The sequence below is a fragment of the Salmo trutta genome, chromosome 12, assembly GCF_901001165.1.
Source record: "Salmo trutta chromosome 12, fSalTru1.1, whole genome shotgun sequence".
Taxonomy (NCBI): Eukaryota; Metazoa; Chordata; class Actinopteri; order Salmoniformes; family Salmonidae; genus Salmo; species Salmo trutta.
Genome location: NC_042968.1, coordinates 42,082,303 through 42,105,043, shown reverse-complemented (window position 1 = coordinate 42,105,043; position 22,741 = coordinate 42,082,303). Strand labels below are relative to the sequence as shown.

Below are 22,741 nucleotides of genomic sequence, written 5' to 3'. Positions count from 1 at the left end.
ACAGAAGTGAATTGCTTCGCCACATTTTTTGCAGTAGTACTTCAGTGCCTTGGTGCAAACAAGAAGCATGTTTTTGAATATTTTGTAATTCTGTACAGGCTTCCTTCTTTTCACTCTATCAATTAGGTTTGCATTGTGGAGTAACTACAATCACAGCCATTTAAATTCTGTAACTGTTTTAAAGTCACCATTAGCCTCATGGGGAAATCCCTGAGCAGTTTCCTTCCACTCCGGCAACTGAGTTAGGAAGGACGACTGTTATCTTTATTTTGACTGGGTGTATTGATACACCATTTTAAATTGTAATGAATAAAGTGTATGTAATTAATAACTGCACCATGCTCGTAAGGGATATTCGATGTCTGTTTGTTTTGGTTTTGTATCCATCTACCAATGCCCTCCCACACAAAAAAGGCAGTAACTGCTCATTTGGTCAAAAATGTGTTAATATCATTTTTGCTACATTAACTACATGCTTAATCATGTGGACAAGTATCCTGCCTCTATTGTAATGTATTTGAGAAAACGGGGGTCATGTTAACAGTAACTGCATAAGGTTACTGTGAAACCAAGGTAAATAAAAGCCAGATTTCTCAGTTCCACGCTATGTGGCAGTTACTGCCTTTATGCTTGGTAGGACAACGTGTCCGTCTTTGCAAAGCATTACAAGCATTTCGCTATACCCGCAATAGCATCTGCTAAATATGTGTATTCAAACAATAGCATCTGCTAAATATGTGTATTCAAACAATAGCATCTGCTAAATATGTGTATTCAAACAATAACATTTTATTTGATTTATTTGAAAAACCTCCCTAGTCTTTTTGGTTGAATCTGTGTTTGAAATTCACTGCTCGACTGAGGGACCTTAAAGATAATTGTATGTGTGGGGTACATAGATGAGGTAAAATCCTGTTAAAAACACAGTGAATCCATGCAATGTATTATATGACCTGTTAAGCACATTTTCACTCCTGAACTTATTTAGGTTTGTCATAACAAAGGGGTTGAATACAAATTGACTCAAGACATTTCAGCTTTTCATTTTTAATACATTTGTAAAAAAATAAATAATTGAAAAACATAATTTCCACTGATATTATGGGGGTGTTGTGTGTAGGCCAGTGACATAAAAAAAATATTAAATTAATACATTTTTAATTCAGGCTGTTAGACAACAATATGTGGAAAAAGTCAAGGGGTGTGAATACTTTCTGAAGGCACTGTACTTGCTGTTTTGTATTAATCAACTGTGTTCAGTGATGTACACCTGCATTGTCCATCACTGAACACGTGCTTCTACACCTGCATTGTCCATCACTGAACACGTGCTTCTACACCTGCATTGTCCATCACTGAACACGTGCTTCTACACCTGCATTGTCCATCACTGAATACGTGCTTCTACACCTGCATTGTCCATCACTGAACACGTGCTTCTACACCTGCATTGTCCATCACTGAACACGTGCTTCTACACCTGCATTGTCCATCACTGAACACGTGCTTCTACACCTGCATTGTCCATCACTGAATACGTGCTTCTACACCTGCATTGTCCATCACTGAACACGTGCTTCTACACCTGCATTGTCCATCACTGAATACGTGCTTCTACACCTGCATTGTACATCACTGAACACATTCTTCTACACCTGCATTGTCCATCACTGAATACGTGCTTCTACACCTGCATTGTACATCACTGAACACATTCTTCTACACCTGCATTGCTTGCCGTCTGGGGTTTTAGGCTGGGTTTCTGTACAGCACTTTGTGACATCAGCTGATGTAAGAAGGGCTTTATAAATACATTTGATTTGATGTAGTAGTGCTTGGAAAAGTGGGTATTTTGTTCTGCCAGGTAGGTATAGGCTGTAACTCCCTCCAGTAACCACGAGCACAACCGTTCCTTGATTTTAACTGGCGGCTTTATTCTGTAGTTTAGTCAGAATTATCACCTTCCGTGAGAACTATAAAGTAAATGAAAATACAGTTTAAGCACACTCTTACACCTTCTTGTCTTATGAGTGACTTATTAGCTTGGTATAACTCTGAAGTAATTACATACATAAACAGTTTAGCCGGAGCTATAACAGTATCAGATTGAGCACACGAATAAAGGAAAAAATACCTCATTGGCTGCTTATTACAGAAGGGAGGAAATCAAACTTCACACTTATATTCCTGGCATGAATTCACGCTTCATCCTAACATACACATATCAACCTTTACGAACTACACCCGGTAACATGAAAACTTAGCTAACACCGCGCGGGAATGCCTTCACCCCCAAAGATGTGTTGCTACAATAATGATCCCCGTTACAACAGTTATTAGCCACGTAGTTCCACCTGTCTTATCATTTCTCCCGTATAGCGAACACGTAAACAATTCAACAAAAAAAAACAACGACATAGACTTACAGATAACTGTCAGTTACATAGGCTACTTTTTTTTAGTTAACCTTTAACTGAGAAGGTTTTAGGGAAAGAATTTCCATCAACCAGAAGACACACTATCATTACCATCTCTATATTTTTATTGTTCCTTAAATGGTTTTGAAACCTGGACATTTTAGTTTTATATTATGAGGCATGTCTTACCTTGCTTCAAAGTAGCCTATAGGCAAAATCACACCATAGAAAAAACATGGAGGCAATTAATTTAGAAAAAAGACTTCCTCATTATGCGTTCTCCTGTTCTATTGGTTTTCATATCAACTTTCTTTCATTGTCTAGCAGCTAAAGGCATTATCCCAGTCATATTATCATCCCATGATAGTTGTTGATAATCCCAGTCATATTAGCAACCCATGATAGTTGTTGATAATCCCAGTCATATTAGCATCCCATGATAGTTGTTGATAATCCCAGTCATATTAGCATCCCACGATAGTTGTTGATAATCCCAGTCATATTAGCAACCCATGATAGTTGTTGATAATCCCAGTCATATTATCATCCCATGATAGATGTTGATAATCCCAGTCATATTAACAACCCATGATAGTTGTTGATAATCCCAGTCATATTAGCAACCCATGATAGTTGTTGATAATCCCAGTCATATTATCATCCCATGATAGTTTTGATAATCCCAGTCATATTAGCATCCCATGATAGTTGTTGATAATCCCTGTCATATTAGCATCCCATGATAGTTGTTGATAATCCCAGTCATATTAGCAACCCATGATAGTTGTTGATAATCCCAGTCATATTAGCATCCCATGATAGTTGTTGATAATCCCAGTCATATTATCATCCCATGGTAGTTGTTGATAATCCCAGTCATATTATCATCCCATGATAGTTGTTGATAATCCCAGTCATATTAGCATCCCATGATAGTTGTTGATAACCCCTGTCATATTAGCATCCCATGATAGTTGTTGATAATCCCAGTCATATTAGCATCCCATGATAGTTGTTGATAATCCCTGTCATATTAGCATCCCATGATAGTTGTTGATAATCCCAGTCAAATTAGCAACCCATGATAGTTGTTGATAATCCCAGTCATATTAGCATCCCATGATAGTTGTTGATAATCCCAGTCATATTATCATCCCATGGTAGTTGTTGATAATCCCAGTCATATCATCATCCCATGATAGTTGTTGATAATCCCAGTCATATTAGCATCCCATGATAGTTGTTGATAATCCCTGTCATATTAGCATCCCATGATAGTTGTTGATAATCCCAGTCATATTAGCATCCCATGATAGTTGTTGATAATCCCTGTCATATTAGCATCCCATGATAGTTGTTGATAATCCCAGTCATATTAGCATCCCATGATAGTTGTTGATAATCCCTGTCATATTAGCATCCCATGATAGTTGTTGATAATCCCAGTCATATTAGCAACCCATGATAGTTGTTGATAATCCCAGTCATATTAGCATCCCATGATAGTTGTTGATAATCCCAGTCATATTATCATCCCATGGTAGTTGTTGATAATCCCAGTCATATTATCATCCCATGATAGTTGTTGATAATCCCAGTCATATTATCATCCCATGGTAGTTGTTGATAATCCCAGTCATATTAGCATCCCATGATAGTTGTTGATAATCCCAGTCATATTAGCATCCCATGATAGTTGTTGATAATCCCAGTCATATTAGCAACCCACGATAGTTGTTGATAATCCCAGTCATATTAGCATCCATGATAGTTGTTTATAATCCCAGTCATATTAGCAACCCATGATAGTTGTTGATAATCCCAGTCATATTAGCATTCCATGATAGTTGTTGATAATCCCAGTCATATTAGCATCCCATGATAGTTGTTGATAATCCCAGTCATATTAGCATCCCATGATAGTTGTTGATAATCCCTGTCATATTAGCAACCCATGATAGTTGTTGATAATCCCAGTCATATTAGCATCCCAGTCATATTAGCAACCCATGATAGTTGTTGATAATCCCAGTCATATTATCATCCCATGATAGTTGTTGATAATCCCAGTCATATTATCATCCCATGGTAGTTGTTGATAATCCCAGTCATATTAGCATCCCATGATAGTTGTTGATAATCCCAGTCATATTAGCATCCCAGTCATATTAGCATCGCATGATAGTTGTTGATAATCCCAGTCATATTAGCATCCCATGATAGTTGTTGATAATCCCAGTCATATTAGCATCCCATGATAGTTGTTGATATTCCCAGTCATATTAGCATCCCAGTCATATTAGCATCCCATGATAGTTGTTGATAATCCCAGTCATATTAGCATCCCATGATAGTTGTTGATAATCCCAGTCATATTAGCATCCCTGTCATATTAGCATCGCATGATAGTTGTTGATAATCCCAGTCATATTAGCATCCCATGATAGTTGTTGATAATCCCAGTCATATTAGCATCCCATGATAGTTGTTGATATTCCCAGTCATATTAGCATACCAGTCATATTAGCATCCCATGATAGTTGTTGATAATCCCAGTCATATTAGCATCCCATGATAGTTGTTGATAATCCCAGCCATATTAACATCCCATGATAGTTGTTGATAATCCCAGTCATATTAACAACCCATGATAGTTGTTGATAATCCCAGTCATATTAACATCCCATGATAGTTGTTGCATCTTTAGATCTCCCCTCATTCTATCATCTAACAGATATTTCCATCTCTGTCCATGAAACTGTGTTTTCCCGGCAAAATGCATTTTTGGAACATTTGCTCGTAGGCCTACAGCCGTGTGCACATTGCTGCGCTTAAAATGTGAAGAAATAATAGTTAATAGCATTTTAAGATAAAACTTTCTGATTTGTTCCATCAGCCGTATTAATTGATACAGTGTTTACCTCCACTACACTACTTTGATATGCATTGTGGGGATTTAAAATTGACTATATGCAACGCCCACCAAAAAAAGTGGGTACACGGCATATACCTGCATATACCCTACAGCAGTGAGTGTGGTACCTTCTGTGTAGTATGAGAGAGGAGTTAACATGATACAGTCCAGACTCCCAGTGAGTCCAGTGGTTCCTCAGGACAGACTAGAGTCAGTATGAGAGGGGAGATAACATGATACAGTCCAGACTCCCAGTGGTTCCTCAGGACAGACTAGAGTCAGTATGAGAGGGGAGATAACATGATACAGTCCAGACTCCCAGTGGTTCCTCAGGACAGACTAGAGTCAGTATGAGAGGGGAGTTAACATGATACAGTCCAGACTCCCAGTGAGTCCAGTGGTTCCTCAGGACAGACTAGAGTCAGTATGAGAGAGGAGATAACATGATACAGTCCAGACTCCCAGTGGGTTCAGTGGTTCCTCAGGACAGACTAGAGTCAGTATGAGAGAGGAGATAACATGATACAGTCCAGACTCCCAGTGGTTCCTCAGGACAGACTAGAGTCAGTATGAGAGAGGAGATAACATGATACAGTCCAGACTCCCAGTGGTTCCTCAGGACAGACTAGAGTCAGTATGAGAGGGGAGATAACATGATACAGTCCAGACTCCCAGTGGTTCCACAGGACAGACTAGAGTCAGTATGAGAGGGGAGATAACATGATACAGTCCAGACTCCCAGTGAGTCCAGTGGTTCCTCAGGACAGACTAGAGTCAGTATGAGAGGGGAGATAACATGATACAGTCCAGACTCCCAGTGGTTCCTCAGGACAGACTAGAGACAGTATGAGAGGGGAGATAACATGATACAGTCCAGACTCCCAGTGGTTCCACAGGACAGACTAGAGTCAGTATGAGAGAGGAGATAACATGATACAGTCCAGACTCCCAGTGGTTCCTCAGGACAGACTAGAGTCAGTATGAGAGAGGAGATAACATGATACAGTCCAGACTCCCAGTGGTTCCTCAGGACAGACTAGAGTCAGTATGAGAGGGGAGATAACATGATACAGTCCAGACTCCCAGTGGTTCCACAGGACAGACTAGAGACAGTATGAGAGGGGAGATAACATGATACAGTCCAGACTCCCAGTGGTTCCTCAGGACAGACTAGAGTCAGTATGAGAGGGGAGATAACATGATACAGTCCAGACTCCCAGTGGTTCCTCAGGACAGACTAGAGTCAGTATGAGAGGGGAGATAACATGATACAGTCCAGACTCCCAGTGAGTCCAGTGGTTCCTCAGGACAGACTAGAGTCAGTATGAGAGAGGAGATAACATGATACAGTCCAGACTCCCAGTGAGTCCAGTGGTTCCTCAGGACAGACTAGAGTCAGTATGAGAGGGGAGATAACAACTCAGTCCAGACTCCCAGTGGTTCCTCAGGACAGACTCCCAGTGAGTCCAGTGGTTCCTCAGGACAGACTAGAGTCAGTATGAGAGGGGAGATAACAACTCAGTCCAGACTCCCAGTGGTTCCTCAGGACAGACTCCCAGTGAGTCCAGTGGTTCCTCAGGACAGACTAGAGTCAGTATGAGAGGGGAGATAACAACTCAGTCCAGACTCCCAGTGGTTCCTCAGGACAGACTCCCAGTGAGTCCAGTTGTTCCTCAGGACAGACTAGAGTCAGTATGAGAGAGGAGATAACATGATACAGTCCAGACTCCCAGTGGTTCCTCAGGACAGACTAGAGTCAGTATGAGAGGGGAGATAACAACTCAGTCCAGACTCCCAGTGGTTCCTCAGGACAGACTCCCAGTGAGTCCAGTGGTTCCTCAGGACAGACTAGAGTCAGTATGAGAGGGGAGATAACAACTCAGTCCAGACTCCCAGTGGTTCCTCAGGACAGACTCCCAGTGAGTCCAGTGGTTCCTCAGGACAGACTAGAGACAGTATGATTGGAGCAGGCATGGTGTGCTCGCCCTAAAGGGGACATGGGCTGCGCTGATAAAACAGACTTGATCCTCTCTTAAAATCAGTTGATGACATGAGACATATCTGATAGAAGTATGGAACTGTTTTTCATGTTATAGTATAGAAAAACTATCGAAGTTTCCGTATACCATGCAACTCTACAACAGAATTCATATCAAACCATGAAACCAGCCTCCGTCACCAGTGAGGTTTGGGCCTTCCAAGCCAGCCAGCCCACTGAGCCACTGAGGGGTTCACTGTAGCCCAAAATAATTGTGACCCAGAACACTAAACCAGTTCTCAGTTGGTGAGAGGGACATACACTTCACTGGGTTGGGACTACTGTAGGAGGTACGGAACATCATCACCCAGTTTAAAGTATAAACAAGGTCACCATGTACCAAGCACACCAAGTACAGCAAACAACTTTTACTGTCACTATGTGGCAAAAAACTGCATCTAAACTTTTACTGAAGGTCTCTAGCTATATTTAATCATTTTCTAAATGAAAAACTAGGCTATGTGCACTCAATCAAGACAGGTCTACTCAGGCAGGCCAGAAAGACAGAGACACAGTTTTCATTCTCCAGGCAGGACAGAGACACAGCTTTCTATCTCCAGACAGGACAGAGACACAGCTTTCATTCTCCAGACAGGACAGAGACACAGCCTTCATTCTCCAGACAGGACAGAGACACAGCTTTCTATCTCCAGACAGGACAGAGACACAGCTTTCTTTCTCCAGACAGGACAGAGACACAGCTTTCTTTCTCCAGGCAGGACAGAGACACAGCTTTCTATCTCCAGACAGGACAGAGACACAGCCTTCATTCTCCAGACAGGACAGAGACACAGCTTTCTTTCTCCAGACAGGACAGAGACACAGCTTTCTTTCTCCAGACAGGACAGAGACACAGATTTATTTCTCCAGGCAGGACAGAGACACAGCTTTCTATCTCCAGACAGGACAGAGACACAGCTTTCTTTCTCCAGACAGGACAGAGACACAGCTTTCTTTCTCCAGACAGGACAGAGACACAGCTTTCTTTCTCCAGACAGGACAGAGACACAGCTTTCTTTCTCCAGACAGGACAGAGACACAGATTTATTTCTCCAGGCAGGACAGAGACACAGCTTTCTATCTCCAGACAGGACAGAGACACAGCTTTCTTTCTCCAGACAGGACAGAGACACAGCTTTCTTTCTCCAGACAGGACAGAGACACAGCTTTCTTTCTCCAGGCAGGACAGAGACACAGATTTCTTTCTCCAGGCAGGACAGAGACACAGCCTTCATTCTCCAGACATGACAGAGACACAGCTTTCTTTCTCCAGACAGGACAGAGACACAGCTTTCTTTCTCCAGACAGGACAGAGACACAGATTTATTTCTCCAGACAGGACAGAGACACAGCTTTCTTTCTCCAGGCAGGACAGAGACACAGCTTTCTTTCTCCAGACAGGACAGAGACACAGCTTTCTTTCTCCAGGCAGGACAGAGACACAGCTATCTTTCTCCAGACAGGACAGAGACACAGCTTTCTTTCTCCAGGCAGGACAGAGACACAGCTTTCTATCTCCAGGCAGGACAGAGACACAGATTTCTTTCTCCAGACAGGACAGAGACACAGCTTTCTTTCTCCAGACAGGACAGAGACACAGCTTTCATTCTCCAGACAGGACAGACACAGCCTTCTTTCTCCAGGCAACTCAGGTGTCTTCTTTAGTTACTGTGTTCCACATAATCCCTGGAGAAAAACGACACCACAGTCCAGCTAGTGTCTCGACACAATGCTCTATGAGTCTGGCCAGAGAGACTACAGTCCATCAGCCAGACCAGTACAGTGCTTCAGACTGACCCCTGCCTGCAGTGTGCCAGTGTTACCACCAGCCTGACTAGGAGAGGGTTTTACACCAGCCTGACTAGGAGAGGGCTTTACTACCAGCCTGACTAGGAGAGGGCTATACACCAGCCTGACTAGGAGAGGTTTATACACCAGCCTGACTAGGAGAGGGCTATACACCAGCCTGACTAGGAGAGGGTTTTACACCAGCCTGACCAGGAGAGGGCTATACACCAGCCTGACTAGGAGAGGGCTATACACCAGCCTGACTAGGAGAGGGTTTTACTACCAGCCTGACTAGGAGAGAGCTATACACCAGCCTGACTAGGAGAGGGCTATACACCAGCCTGACTAGGAGAGGGCTTTACACCAGCCTGACTAGGAGAGGGCTATACACCAGCCTGACTAGGAGAGGGCTATACACCAGCCTGACTAGGAGAGGGCTATACACCAGCCTGACTAGGAGAGGGCTATACACCAGCCTGACTAGGAGAGGGCTTTACACCAGCCTGACTAGGAGAGGGCTATACACCAGCCTGACTAGGAGATGGCTATACACCAGCCTGACTAGGAGAGGGCTTTACACCAGCCTGACTGGGAGATGGCTATACACCAGCCTGACTAGGAGAGGGTTTTACTCTTCTGCACTACCTAGATTGGGTTAACTACAGCTTTAACCCAACCCTGTTCCGGCCCATTAGTTACCAATCCCACAGCCTCATCCATCTTGTGTCAGTGTTGTGTAAACATATGTCAATTCAGTACTCACTAGTTCTCATCCCTGGAACCGCTGTGGTTTCACTTACTACAGTATATGTCAGTGTTGTGTAAACATAGGCCACTCCAGGAGTGTAATCATTAGTTCAAAAAGTTTTGCACATAAAATATTTACTCCAAACTGGAAAAAGTTTAGCAGTGAGCTATCTGACTGAGGATTCACTTTATAATGCCTGGTCACAGATCTCTGTTTGTGCTGTCTTGCCAAACATGAAAGCAACCGTTGTCACGACTTCCGCCGAAGTCGGTCCCTCTCCTTGTTCGGGCGGCGTTCGGGAGGTCGACGTCACCGGTCTTCTAACCATCGCCGATCCACCTTTCACTTTCCATTTGTTTTGTCTTTGTTTTCTACACACCTGGTTTTCATTATCCAATTCCATGTTTATGTATTTAACCCTCTGTTTCCCCCATGTTTTTGTGCGTGATTGTTTCTGTGTTCATTCGGTACGTTATGGCTGGGTTTTTTCAACGGGTGCTGTTTTCACCCGTGCGTAATTGATGACCGTAAATTGTCGGTCAAGTGTATTGTTACCTTGTGCCTTTATTTTGAGTAAAGTACGTTGCTCACTCATTCTGCTCTCCTGAGCCTGACTTCATGCCCCAGCTACACCCACCTTCTGACAGACATAGCAGTGGGAACAAACAGATCTGGGACCAGGCCAAATATGAGCCAGGACAAACAGGAGATATTTCAGGAATAAAAGGAAACTCAAATATAGAAAACTGTAGTAGATACTGTCGAAATACTGCTGTCCATACAGTACTACTCTGTTGAGAATGTAGTACAGGCTGCATGCTATCCAATACAGTACTACTCTGTTGAGAATGTAGTACAGGCTGCATTCTGTCCAATACAGTACTACTCTGTTGAGAATGTAGTACAGGCTGCATGCTATCCAATACAGTACTACTCTGTTGAGAATGTAGTACAGGCTGCATGCTATCCAATACAGTACTACTCTGTTGAGAATGTAGTACAGACTGCATGCTATCCAATACAGTACTACTCTGTTGAGAATGTAGTACAGGCTGCATTCTGTCCAATACAGTACTACTCTGTTGAGAATGTAGTACAGGCTGCATGCTATCCAATACAGTATTACTCTGTTGAGAATGTAGTACAGGCTGCATGCTATCCAATACAGTACTACTCTGTTGAGAATGTAGTACAGGCTGCATTCTGTCCAATACAGTACTACTCTGTTGAGAATGTAGTACAGGCTGCACGCTGTCCAATAGAGTACTACACTGTTGAGAATGTAGTACAGGCTGCATGCTATCCAATACAGTACTACTCTGTTGAGAATGTAGTACAGGCTGCATGCTATTCAATACAGTACTACTCTGTTGAGAATGTAGTACAGGCTGCATGCTATCCAATACAGTACTACTCTGTTGAGAATATAGTACAGGCTGCACGCTATCCAATACAGTACTACTCTGTTGAGAATGTAGTACAGGCTGCACACTGTCCAATACAGTACTACTCTGTTGAGAATGTAGTACAGGCTGCATGCTATCCAATACAGTACTACTCTGTTGAGAATGTAGTGCCGACTGCATTATTTTGGTTGCACCTGCTTGTACAGTACAGGCACAGGTCTAGATAGTAGTGTTTGCTTTCGCTTCAAGTTCATTTATTAACCCAGCTTGGCCTCTCCGTGACGGCAGGGAAAATCTACAACTTGAAATTGAGTGATTGAACGGAAAGCCTCTATAGAAGCTAAACAACAGATTTCCAAGTGGAATAAAAAAAGAAAAAAAAACTCAGACTGAGCTTTAATTTAGTCAGTGTTCTGTTTTGTGTTGGAACATCTAATTCCACTTGTATAAAATATAATATAGAGGGAACACTTCCCATAACAAAGTTGGTAGAAGTTGGTAGAAATATAACTAACTTCACACATTAACCATGATCTTATCTACAGTACACCATGAACAATGTAGGTTTCTGATTTGATACAGAAGAAAGTAGAAAGTATACAGAATAAAAAATAAAAAATAAAAAGTGTCCCTCAATCAAGATGCTTGTCTAGAATCTTCTCAGAATGTAGGTTAAACAGTGGAAATGTGGGTTAGCAGGTTAGGTGAGATTCTGCTTCTTCTTCCAGGGCTGCCAACTCAAAAAGCTTTTCTACAGTCTCTGTCTGAGTTCTGGCAACCTGCCTGAATACATGTGAAACTGCCTGTCTGTTCCCCTGTTACACAGTACAGCTAACCATGCTGCTGCTTTTACATGGCCACACACACTTTACAATCTCTCAGATAGCTCGGATATTTCCTTGTAGCTATATGCTGGTTAGCAATTCATATATTATTTAGCACAATTCTTAAGAGACAAAACGTCATGCAGTAAGAGCCACCATAGAGGATAATAATAAACTGGTCCACAAACATTTACAGCAGACAGACAGCACTGGGAGACCTCTCTTCCTCCATTCAAAGGGATATATCGACATGGGAAACACATGATTACATTGACAAAGCAAACGGGAATAGATATATCTCTCTGTGATGTTCAGTCGCTGTTTCAAGGTTGTTACATAACAGCCAGCTATCTTCTCTGAACCAGCTCACCGCAGTAACTCAACGGCCAGGCAATAGAAACAGAAAGATGTTGACATGACATATGAAGGGTTGACATATAGCCTCCAGTACATAAATAAGCCCAACATTATATCAACATTAAACACAGATTGGATCCACTGGAAGTGAACTTGAATTCGCTGCGTAACAGGAAGAAGGAGGTGCGGCTGTACTGTCTGTACTGTAAAAACAATCTCTATATTATGTCATATTTAAATACAATACAAATACTGACAATGAGGGGGAAAAAATACAACCCACGGATAAGAATAATCCACTTAGTGACACTGCAAAGGACCATGAATAACGCCACAGTAGGCGACTGAGTGTGGACTTTGAAAGTGTGACTGCCAGTCCAGCTGTAATGTGGAATATGGTTCCAACTTTATGACAGTATGTTTTTTGAAGTTACATTGTATCACCGACGGAATGAATGTCACTGTTTGCAAAGGATATCCAAAGCAAAATGTCAGAGCAGCTAGCTAGGAAAACGAATCTTTTTATAAAAAAAAAAAAAAACAACAACTGAGTATATAAATCGTGGCTATAAACAAGTGATCGGGAAATCTGTCAGTCATATAAACCTTTTTGTTAAATGTTGTCTAATTGTTATCGAATATAATAAACATTTCTGCTAAAAGAATGGACCAGGGAAAGAAGAACCTTCTATAGCGAAACCGAGCTATCAGTCCCCTTCAAGTCAAGAGAAAAGCACTTTGAAGTTGCCCTTCCACCCTCTCCTTTATTTTCAACAGATTTCACAGCATTTTGTGAAAAATAATTCTCACGGTATTAAATCTAAATATTGGTTATTTACCTTTGTTGGAGCCGGAACGACTCTGTCCTCTAACAGGGGTTTGGTGGTGGTCGTCCGTTTGGAGGGTCTCCAGGTTCGCCGGCGTGTCCATGACTGGAGTAGCCGGTTTAGAGACGCTGTTTCCCGCGTCACTGGAAGCAGGGTCCGGTGAGGACTCCATATAAATCTCCATAACTATCCTATTGATAAATGTTAAACTAGGTCTAGCTACTAACGACGAATATCTAACGTAACTAGTCAAATAATAACGAGCTGTAAAAGCGTGTCAAGCTAATTTACCGAAGGCTGGAACTAGTGCAATGTGTTGGTGCGCGCCTGTCTTCGTGTAAAGGAGGGTGTACAGATGGTGTTGTCCACAGTCAGCGCTGAAGAGAACAGTCTCAGTCACCCTGTAGAGAACAGTCCCAGTCACCCTGTAGAGAACAGTCCCAGTCACCCTGTAGAGAACAGTCTCAGTCACCCTGTAGAGAACAGTCCCAGTCACCCTGTAGAGAACAGTCTCAGTCACCCTCTAGAGAACAGTCTCAGTCACCCTCTAGAGAACAGTCTCAGTCACCCTGTAGAGAACAGTCTCAGACAGCCTGTAGAGAACAGTCCCAGTCACCCTGTAGAGAACAGTCCCAGTCACCCTGTAGAGAACAGTCCCAGTCACCCTGTAGAGAACAGTCTCAGTCACCCTGTAGAGAACAGTCCCAGTCACCCTCTAGAGAACAGTCTCAGTCACCCTGTAGAGAACAGTCTCAGTCAGCCTGTAGAGAACAGTCCCAGTCACCCCGTAGAGAACAGTCCCAGTCACCCTGTAGAGAACAGTCCCAGTCACCCTGTAGAGAACAGTCCCAGTCACCCTCTAGAGAACAGTCTCAGTCACCCTGTAGAGAACAGTCTCAGTCAGCCTGTAGTGAACAGTCCCAGTCACCCTGTAGAGAACAGTCCCAGTCACCCTGTAGAGAACAGTCCGTCACCCTGTAGAGAACAGTCCCAGTCACCCTGTAGAGAACAGTCTCAGTCACCCTGTAGAGAACAGTCACCCTGTAGAGAACAGTCCCAGTCACCCTGTAGAGAACAGTCCCAGTCACCCTGTAGAGAACAGTCCCAGTCACCCTGTAGAGAACAGTCTCAGTCAGCCTGTAGTGAACAGTCCCAGTCACCCTGTAGAGAACAGTCCCAGTCACCCTGTAGAGAACAGTCCGTCACCCTGTAGAGAACAGTCCCAGTCACCCTGTAGAGAGCAGTCTCAGTCACCCTGTAGAGAACAGTCACCCTGTAGAGAACAGTCCCAGTCACCCTGTAGAGAACAGTCCCAGTCACCCTGTAGAGAACAGTCCCAGTCACCCTGTAGAGAACAGTCCCAGTCACCCTGTAGAGAACAGTCTCAGTCACCCTGTAGAGAACAGTCCCAGTCACCCTCTAGAGAACAGTCTCAGTCACCCTGTAGAGAACAGTCATCCTGTAGAGAACAGTCCCAGTCAGCCTGTCATACAGAAAAAGACTGTTGGTCGTAGAAATCCAAACCAGTTCCTAGTGATGACGACTGATGGTGCATAACGTTTATAATAAAGATCCTATTCTATACCCTTTAGACCTACAGTACAGACTGACGGACTGTGATGGACAGAAAATATAATTACCTGTGTTTTTTGGGGGGACAAATAATTGTAACATGTGAATGGCAATAATTAATGATTAATTATAAGGTTTAGGTGAAAACGGTATTGAATTGTTGGGCTGATTTTGTTTTGGTTAAGATATGATAAAGACGCCCGCTTTTGGGGCACTCGCCTAAATAGGGTTTTTACGTATGAGTGGGATACCCAATGGACTATAATAAATCCAGTCCAGTAACCTATTGAAGAGTAATTCCCCCCTGCCTCCCATACAGCCCATCACCACTATGACTGTCAACACCATGCCCAAAACATGTGATGGTCTCAGACCTTCCTCTACCGACTCTAAACCACGCCCCTCAGCCGGACCACGTGGATTTCCACAAAAACAATAACATTATAACAAGGCCCAGGACTACTGACTAATATAAACTATTTACATAGTGATTAGCCTATTATTCATTATTATTATTATGGAATATAAATATAATTAGACTACCATTATTATGAATAGCCATATAGATGTTTTTATTTATCAGGTCATATATATATATATATATATATGACCTGATAAATAAAAACATATATATATATATATATATATATATATATATATATATATATATATATATATATATATATATATACTGCTCAAAAAAATAAAGGGAACACTTAAACAACACATCCTAGATCTGAATGAAAGAAATAATCTTATTAAATACTTTTTTCTTTACATAGTTGAATGTGCTGACAACAAAATCACACAAAAATAATCAATGGAAATCCAATTTATTAACCCATGGAGGTCTGGATTTGGAGTCACACTCAAAATTAAAGTGGAAAACCACACTACAGGCTGATCCGACTTTGATGTAATGTCCTTAAAACAAGTCAAAATGAGGATCAGTAGTGTGTGTGGCCTCCACGTGCCTGTATGACCTCCCTACAACGCCTGGGCATGCTCCTGATGAGGTGGCGGATGGTCTCCTGAAGGATCTCCTCCCAGACCTGGACTAAAGCATCCGCCAACTCCTGGACAGTCTGTGATGCAACGTGACGTTGGTGGATGGAGCGAGACATGATGTCCCAGATGTGCTCAATTGGATTCAGGTCTGGGGAACGGGCGGGCCAGTCCATAGCATCAATGCCTTCCTCTTGCAGGAACTGCTGACACACTCCAGCCACATGAGGTCTAGCATTGTCTTGCATTAGGAGGAACCCAGCATATGGTCTCACAAGGGGTCTGAGGATCTCATCTCGGTACCTAATGGCAGTCAGGCTACCTCTGGCGAGCACATGGAGGGCTGTGCGGCCCCCCCCAAAAATGCCACCCCACACCATGACTGACCCACCTCCAAACCGGTCATGCTGGAGGATGTTGCAGGCAGCAGAACGTTCTCCACGGCGTCTCTAGACTCTGTCACGTCTGTCACGTGCTCAGCGTGAACCTGCTATATACATTTTATATATATTTATTTCCTCCTACTCCCCGCGATCAGAGTTCAAATCAGGAAATGGGTTTTGTTTCCAGGGTGTGCGACTGTCTCCTGAACTCTGATTCTGTATAATACAAGTCAAACATGCCAATAAGAACACCAGTCAATTAATACAGAACGACTGTATTGATTTCTCCTTTTTCATCATCCTCTGTATGTCTCATTCTTCTTCTGAAAACCAGGGAAACGTGGAAGAGCTTACAGACGCTGCGTGTCTTATTGCTTTACATTTCATCATTTCAATTAGTTGGATGTAAATAAAAGAGATGGCTGTTATGGTTAGAACCGCAGGATGTTAAATAGGATCCTAGCTTCCCCTCTGGTGTCTGACTCCACTCTGGGCTGAACACAGACAGTGCTGTCCCAAATGGCACACTGTTCCCTACGGGTCTTGTTCACGTGTAGTGCCACTATATAGGGAATAGGGTGCTATTTGGGATGTATTCAGTGTTCCATGCTGATCCACGTGACAGCATGGAACACAGAGGCCTTGGTGCACTACATTTAAAACACCTTATGTTGACTTTAGCTTCAGTAGTTAAGAGTGTGATAACTAGACAATGGTGACTTCAGCTTCAGTAGTTAGAGTGATGTCTAGACAATGTTGACTTTTCCATCTGCCAGGTTCCATAAATGTTACCATCTGCCAGGTTTCATAATCGTTACCATCTGCCAGGTTTCATAACCTTTACCATCTGCCAGGTTCCATTAACGTTACCATCTGCCAGGTTTCATAACCTTTACCATCTGCCAGGTTTCATAACCTTTAGCATCTGCCAGGTTCCATAAACTTTACCATCTGCCAGGTTTCATAACCTTTACCATCTGCCAGGTTTCATAACCTTTACCATCTGCCAGGTTCCATAAACGTTACAATCTGCCAGGTTTCATAAACGTTACCATCTGCCAGGTTTCATAATCGTTACCTTCTGCCAGGTTTCATAACCTTTACCATCTGCCAGGTGCCATTAACGTTTCCATCTGCCAGGTTTCATAACCTTTACCATCTGCCAGGTTCCATAAACGTTACCATCTGCCAGGTTTCATAAACGTTACCATCTGCCAGGTTTCATAATCGTTACCATCTGCCAGGTTTCATAACCTTTACCATCTGCCAGGTTCAATAAACGTTACCATCTGCCAGGTTCCATTAACGTTTCCATCTGCCAACTAGACCTGACTAGATCTCCATCTGACTCACAAGGGTCATTCATCATTATAGTGATAGACTCACTAGAGTCATTCATCATTATAGTGATAGACTCACTAGAGTCATTCATCATTATAGTGATAGACTCACTGGACCTCTTGGTGTGGTCTACTGTAATCCATCTCTCTAACCTTCTAAAGCCTGCATGGACCTCTTGGTGGGGTCTACTGTAATCCATCTCTCTGACCTTCTATAGCCTGCATGGACCTCTTGGTGTGGTCTACTGTAATCCATCTCTCTGACCTTCTATAGCCTGCATGGACCTCTTGGTGTGGTCTACTGTAATCCATCTCTCTGACCTTCTATAGCCTGCATGGACCTCAGTACTGTAATCCATCTCTCTAACCTTCTATAGCCTGCATGGACCTCTTGGTGGGGTCTACTGTAATCCATCTCTCTAACCTTCTATAGCCTGCATGGACCTCTGTACTGTAATCCATCTCTCTGACCTTCTATAGCCTGCATGGACCTCTTGGTGTAGTGTACTGTAATCCATCTCTCTGACCTTCTATAGCCTGCATGGACCTCTTGGTGTAGTGTACTGTAATCCATCTCTCTGACCTTCTATAGCCTGCATGGACCTCAGTACTGTAATCCATCTCTCTAACCTTCTATAGCCTGCATGGACCTCTGTACTGTAATCCATCTCTCTGACCTTCTATAGCATGCATGGACCTCTTGGTGGGGTCTACTGTAATCCATCTCTCTGACCTTCTATAGCCTGCATGGACCTCTGTACTGTAATCCATCTCTCTGACCTTCTATAGCCTGCATGGACCTCTTGGTGTAGTGTACTGTAATCCATCTCTCTGACCTTCTATAGCCTGCATGGACCTCTTGGTGTAGTGTACTGTAATCCATCTCTCTAACCTTCTATAGCCTGCATGGACCTCTTGGTGGGGTCTACTGTAATCCATCTCTCTGACCTTCTATAGCCTGCATGGACCTCTGTACTGTAATCCATCTCTCTGACCTTCTATAGCCTACATGGACCTCTTGGTGTAGTGTACTGTAATCCATCTCTCTAACCAAGGCAGGGTACTGCAGTCCAGGAGACAAGCCTGGGTACCAGCCTGGGAGGAGGTTTTGCTTTAGTTCACAGTTTGGTCTGGAAAACCCTCAACTGAGTTGAAATCTCTCAGTCATCATGCCTTGTGATGGCCTTGTATTTATATTTTCAACCAAGAGATTGCTTCCTCGGATTTGAAATCCTGTGGAAACACTGCCTGCTAAAACTCAGACCCTAGTTCGATTCCAGACTGTATCATAACCGGGAGTCACATACGGCGGTGTACAATTGGCCCAGCGTCGTCCAGGTTAGGGCTTGGCCGGGGTAGGCCGTCATTGTAAATAAGAATTTGTTCTTAACTGACTTGCCTAGTAAAATAAAAATCAGTGTAGATGAAGGGGAGGAGACAGGATAAAGACTTTAAGCCTTGAGACAATTGAAACATGGATTGTGTACATGTGCCATTCAGAGGGTGAAAGGACAAGACAAAAGATTGAAATGCCTTTGGTAGAAGGCCTCAGGCATACCAGTTTGAGTGTCAAGAACTGCAACGCTGCTGGGTTTTTCCACACTCAACAGTTTCCCTGTGTGTATCAAGAACGGTCCACCACCCCAAAGGACATCCAGCCAACTTGACACAACTGTGGAGAAGCATCTGAGTCAACATGGGCCAGCATCCATGTGGAACGCTGTTCGACACCTCGTAGAGTCCATGCCCCAACGAATTGAAGCTGTTCTGAGGGGAAAAAAAGAGGGAGCAACTCAATATTATAAAGTTGCTCCTGTTTTGTAACACACAGTGTATTTTCATAATACAATCGTAACAATATGCATATGCTTTAGTCTGTCTTCAGATGAATCAGTAATTACAGTGTCTCAGTCATTTCATCACATCCCCCAGATGATCAAAAGGAAAAAAAAGTACAAAGTCGAGGTTTAAAATGATAACGCCGCATTGGTTAACTACACTCTGAATAATAATAATATTAATAATAATGTAAACAGGATTAATACATGTTAATGAGATGCGCTGCATACATTTACACACTGTACAATATCCTTGACGAGTCACGGCTGTACAGTGAATAATATTACAGGTAACGTTATTATAATGAATTCCTATGTGCAGCCTCTGTGTGAAGCCAAATGACACTTTAAACCATGTGGCTTCCTCTCTCTCCTACCTTTCTGACTCAATGACACTAACGGGACATATACAGTTGAAGTTGGAAATTTACATACACCTTAGCCAAATACATTTAAACTCAAGTTTTTTTCACAATTTCTGACATTTAATCCTAGTAAAAAAAATTCCCTGTCTTAGGTTAGTTAGGATCACCACTTTATTTTAAGAATGTCAAATGTCAGAATAACAGTAGAGAGAATGATTCATTTCAGCTTTTATTTATTTCATCACATTCCCAGTGGGTCAGATGTTTACATACACTCAATTAGTATTTGGTAGCATTGCCTTTAAATTGTTCAACTTGGGTGAAACGTTTCGGGTAGCCTTCCACAAGCTTCCCACAATAAGTTGGGTGAATTTTTGGCCCATTCCTCCTGACAGAGCTGGTGTAACTGAGTCAGGTTTGTAGGCCACCTTGCTCGCACACACTTTTTCAGTTCTTCCCACAAATTTTCAATAGGATTGAGGTCAGGGCTTTGTGATGGCCACTCCAATACCTTGACTTTGTTGTCCTTAAGCCATTTTGCCACAACTTTGGAAGTATGCTTGGGGTCATTGTCCATTTGGAAGACCCATTTGCGACCAAGCTTTAACTTCCTGACTGATGTCTTGAGATGTTGCTTCAATATATCCACATAATTTTCCTGCCTCATGATGCCATCTATTTTGTGAAGTGCACCAGTCCCTTCTGCAGCAAAGCACCCCAACAACATGAAGCTGCCACCCCCGTGCTTCACGGTTGGGATGGTGTTCTCCGGCTTGCAAGCCTCCCCCCTTTTTCCTCCAAACATAACGATGGTCATTATGGCCAAACAGTTCTATTTTTGCTTCATGAGACCAGAGGACAGTTCTCCAAAAAGTACGATCTTTGTCCCCATGTGCAGTTATAAACCATAGTCTGTCTTTTTTGTGGTGGTTTTGGAGCAGTGGCTTCTTCCTTGCTGAGCGGCCTTTCAGGTTATGTCAATATAGGACTCGTTTTACTGTAGATATAGATACTTTTGTACCGGTTTCCTCCAGCATCTTCACAAGGTCCTTTGCTGTTGTTCTGGGATTGATTTGCACTTTTTGCACCAAAGGAGACTCTAGGAAACAGAATGCATCTCCTTCTTGAGCGGTATGACAGCTGCGTGGTCCCATGGTATTTATACATGCGTATTGTTGTTTGTACAGATGAACGTGTTACCTTCAGGCATTTGTAAACTGCTCCCAAGGATGAACCAGACTTGTGGAGGTCTACAATTTTTTTTCTGAGGTCTTGGCTGTTTCTTTTGATTTTCCCATGATGTTGGGCTAGTCTACTCCATTCTGCTGTTCCTTACCTAGTATAATGTGTTTCAGTAGTCTACTCCATTCTGTTCCTTACCTAGTATAATGTGTTACAGTAGTCTACTCCATTCTGTTCCTTACCTAGTATAATGTGTTTCAGTAGTCTACTCCATTCTGCTGTTCCTTACCTAGTATAATGTGTTTCAGTAGTCTACTCCATTCTGTTCCTTACCTAGTATAATGTGTTACAGTAGTCTACTCCATTCTGTTCCTTACCTAGTATAATGTGTTTCAGTAGTCTACTCCATTCTGCTGTTCCTTACCTAGTATAATGTGTTTCAGTAGTCTACTCCATTCTGTTCCTTACCTAGTATCATGTGTTTCAGTAGTCTACTCCATTCTGCTGTTCCTTACCTAGTATAATGTGTTTCAGTAGTCTACTCCATTCTGCTGTTCCTTACCTAGTATAATGTGTTTCAGTAGTCTACTCCATTCTGTTCCTTACCTAGTATAATGTGTTACAGTAGTCTACTCCATTCTGTTCCTTACCTAGTATAATGTGTTTCAGTAGTCTACTCCATTCTGCTGTTCCTTACCTAGTATAATGTGTTTCAGTAGTCTACTCCATTCTGTTCCTTACCTAGTATCATGTGTTTCAGTAGTCTACTCCATTCTGCTGTTCCTTACCTAGTATAATGTGTTTCAGTAGTCTACTCCATTCTGCTGTTCCTTACCTAGTATAATGTGTTTCAGTAGTCTACTCCATTCTGCTGTTCCTTACCTAGTATAATGTGTTTCAGTAGTCTACTCCATTCTGCTGTTCCTTACCTAGTATAATGTGTTTCAGTAGTCTACTCCATTCTGCTGTTCCTTACCTAGTATAATGTGTTTCAGTAGTCTACTGTATTCTGTTCCTTACCTAGTATAATGTATTTCAGTAGTCTACTCCATTCTGTTCCTTACCTAGTATAATGTGTTTCAGTAGTCTACTCCATTCTGCTGTTCCTTACCTAGTATAATGTGTTTCAGTAGTCTACTCCATTCTGTTCCTTACCTAGTATCATGTTTCAGTAGTCTACTCCATTCTGCTGTTCCTTACCTAGTATAATGTGTTTCAGTAGTCTACTCCATTCTGCTGTTCCTTACCTAGTATAATGTGTTTCAGTAGTCTACTCCATTCTGCTGTTCCTTACTAGTATAATGTGTTTCAGTAGTCTACTCCATTCTGTTCCTTACCTAGTATAATGTGTTTCAGTAGTCTACTCCATTCTGTTCCTTACCTAGTATAATGTGTTTCAGTAGTCTACTCCATTCTGCTGTTCCTTACCTAGTATCATGTTTCAGTAGTCTACTCCATTCTGCTGTTCCTTACCTAGTATAATGTGTTTCAGTAGTCTACTGTATTCTGTTCCTTACCTAGTATAATGTATTTCAGTAGTCTACTCCATTCTGTTCCTTACCTAGTATAATGTGTTTCAGTAGTCTACTCCATTCTGCTGTTCCTTACCTAGTATAATGTGTTTCAGTAGTCTACTCCATTCTGTTCCTTACCTAGTATCATGTTTCAGTAGTCTACTCCATTCTGCTGTTCCTTACCTAGTATAATGTGTTTCAGTAGTCTACTCCATTCTGCTGT

The 22,741-nt window shown here is 42.5% G+C and overlaps 1 long non-coding RNA gene across 1 annotated transcript; it reads right to left on the bottom strand.

Annotated features, from left to right (window-relative positions):
• Positions 1-1,913: 1,913 nt before the first annotated feature.
• LOC115202718 (uncharacterized) lies at positions 1,914-2,850 on the bottom strand. Its single transcript, XR_003880027.1, has 2 exons — positions 2,135-2,850; positions 1,914-1,973 (listed from the first exon to the last, which is right to left on the bottom strand). It is a non-coding gene; the product is annotated as an uncharacterized LOC115202718 (long non-coding RNA).
• Between the last annotated feature and the right edge of the window lie 19,891 nt (positions 2,851-22,741).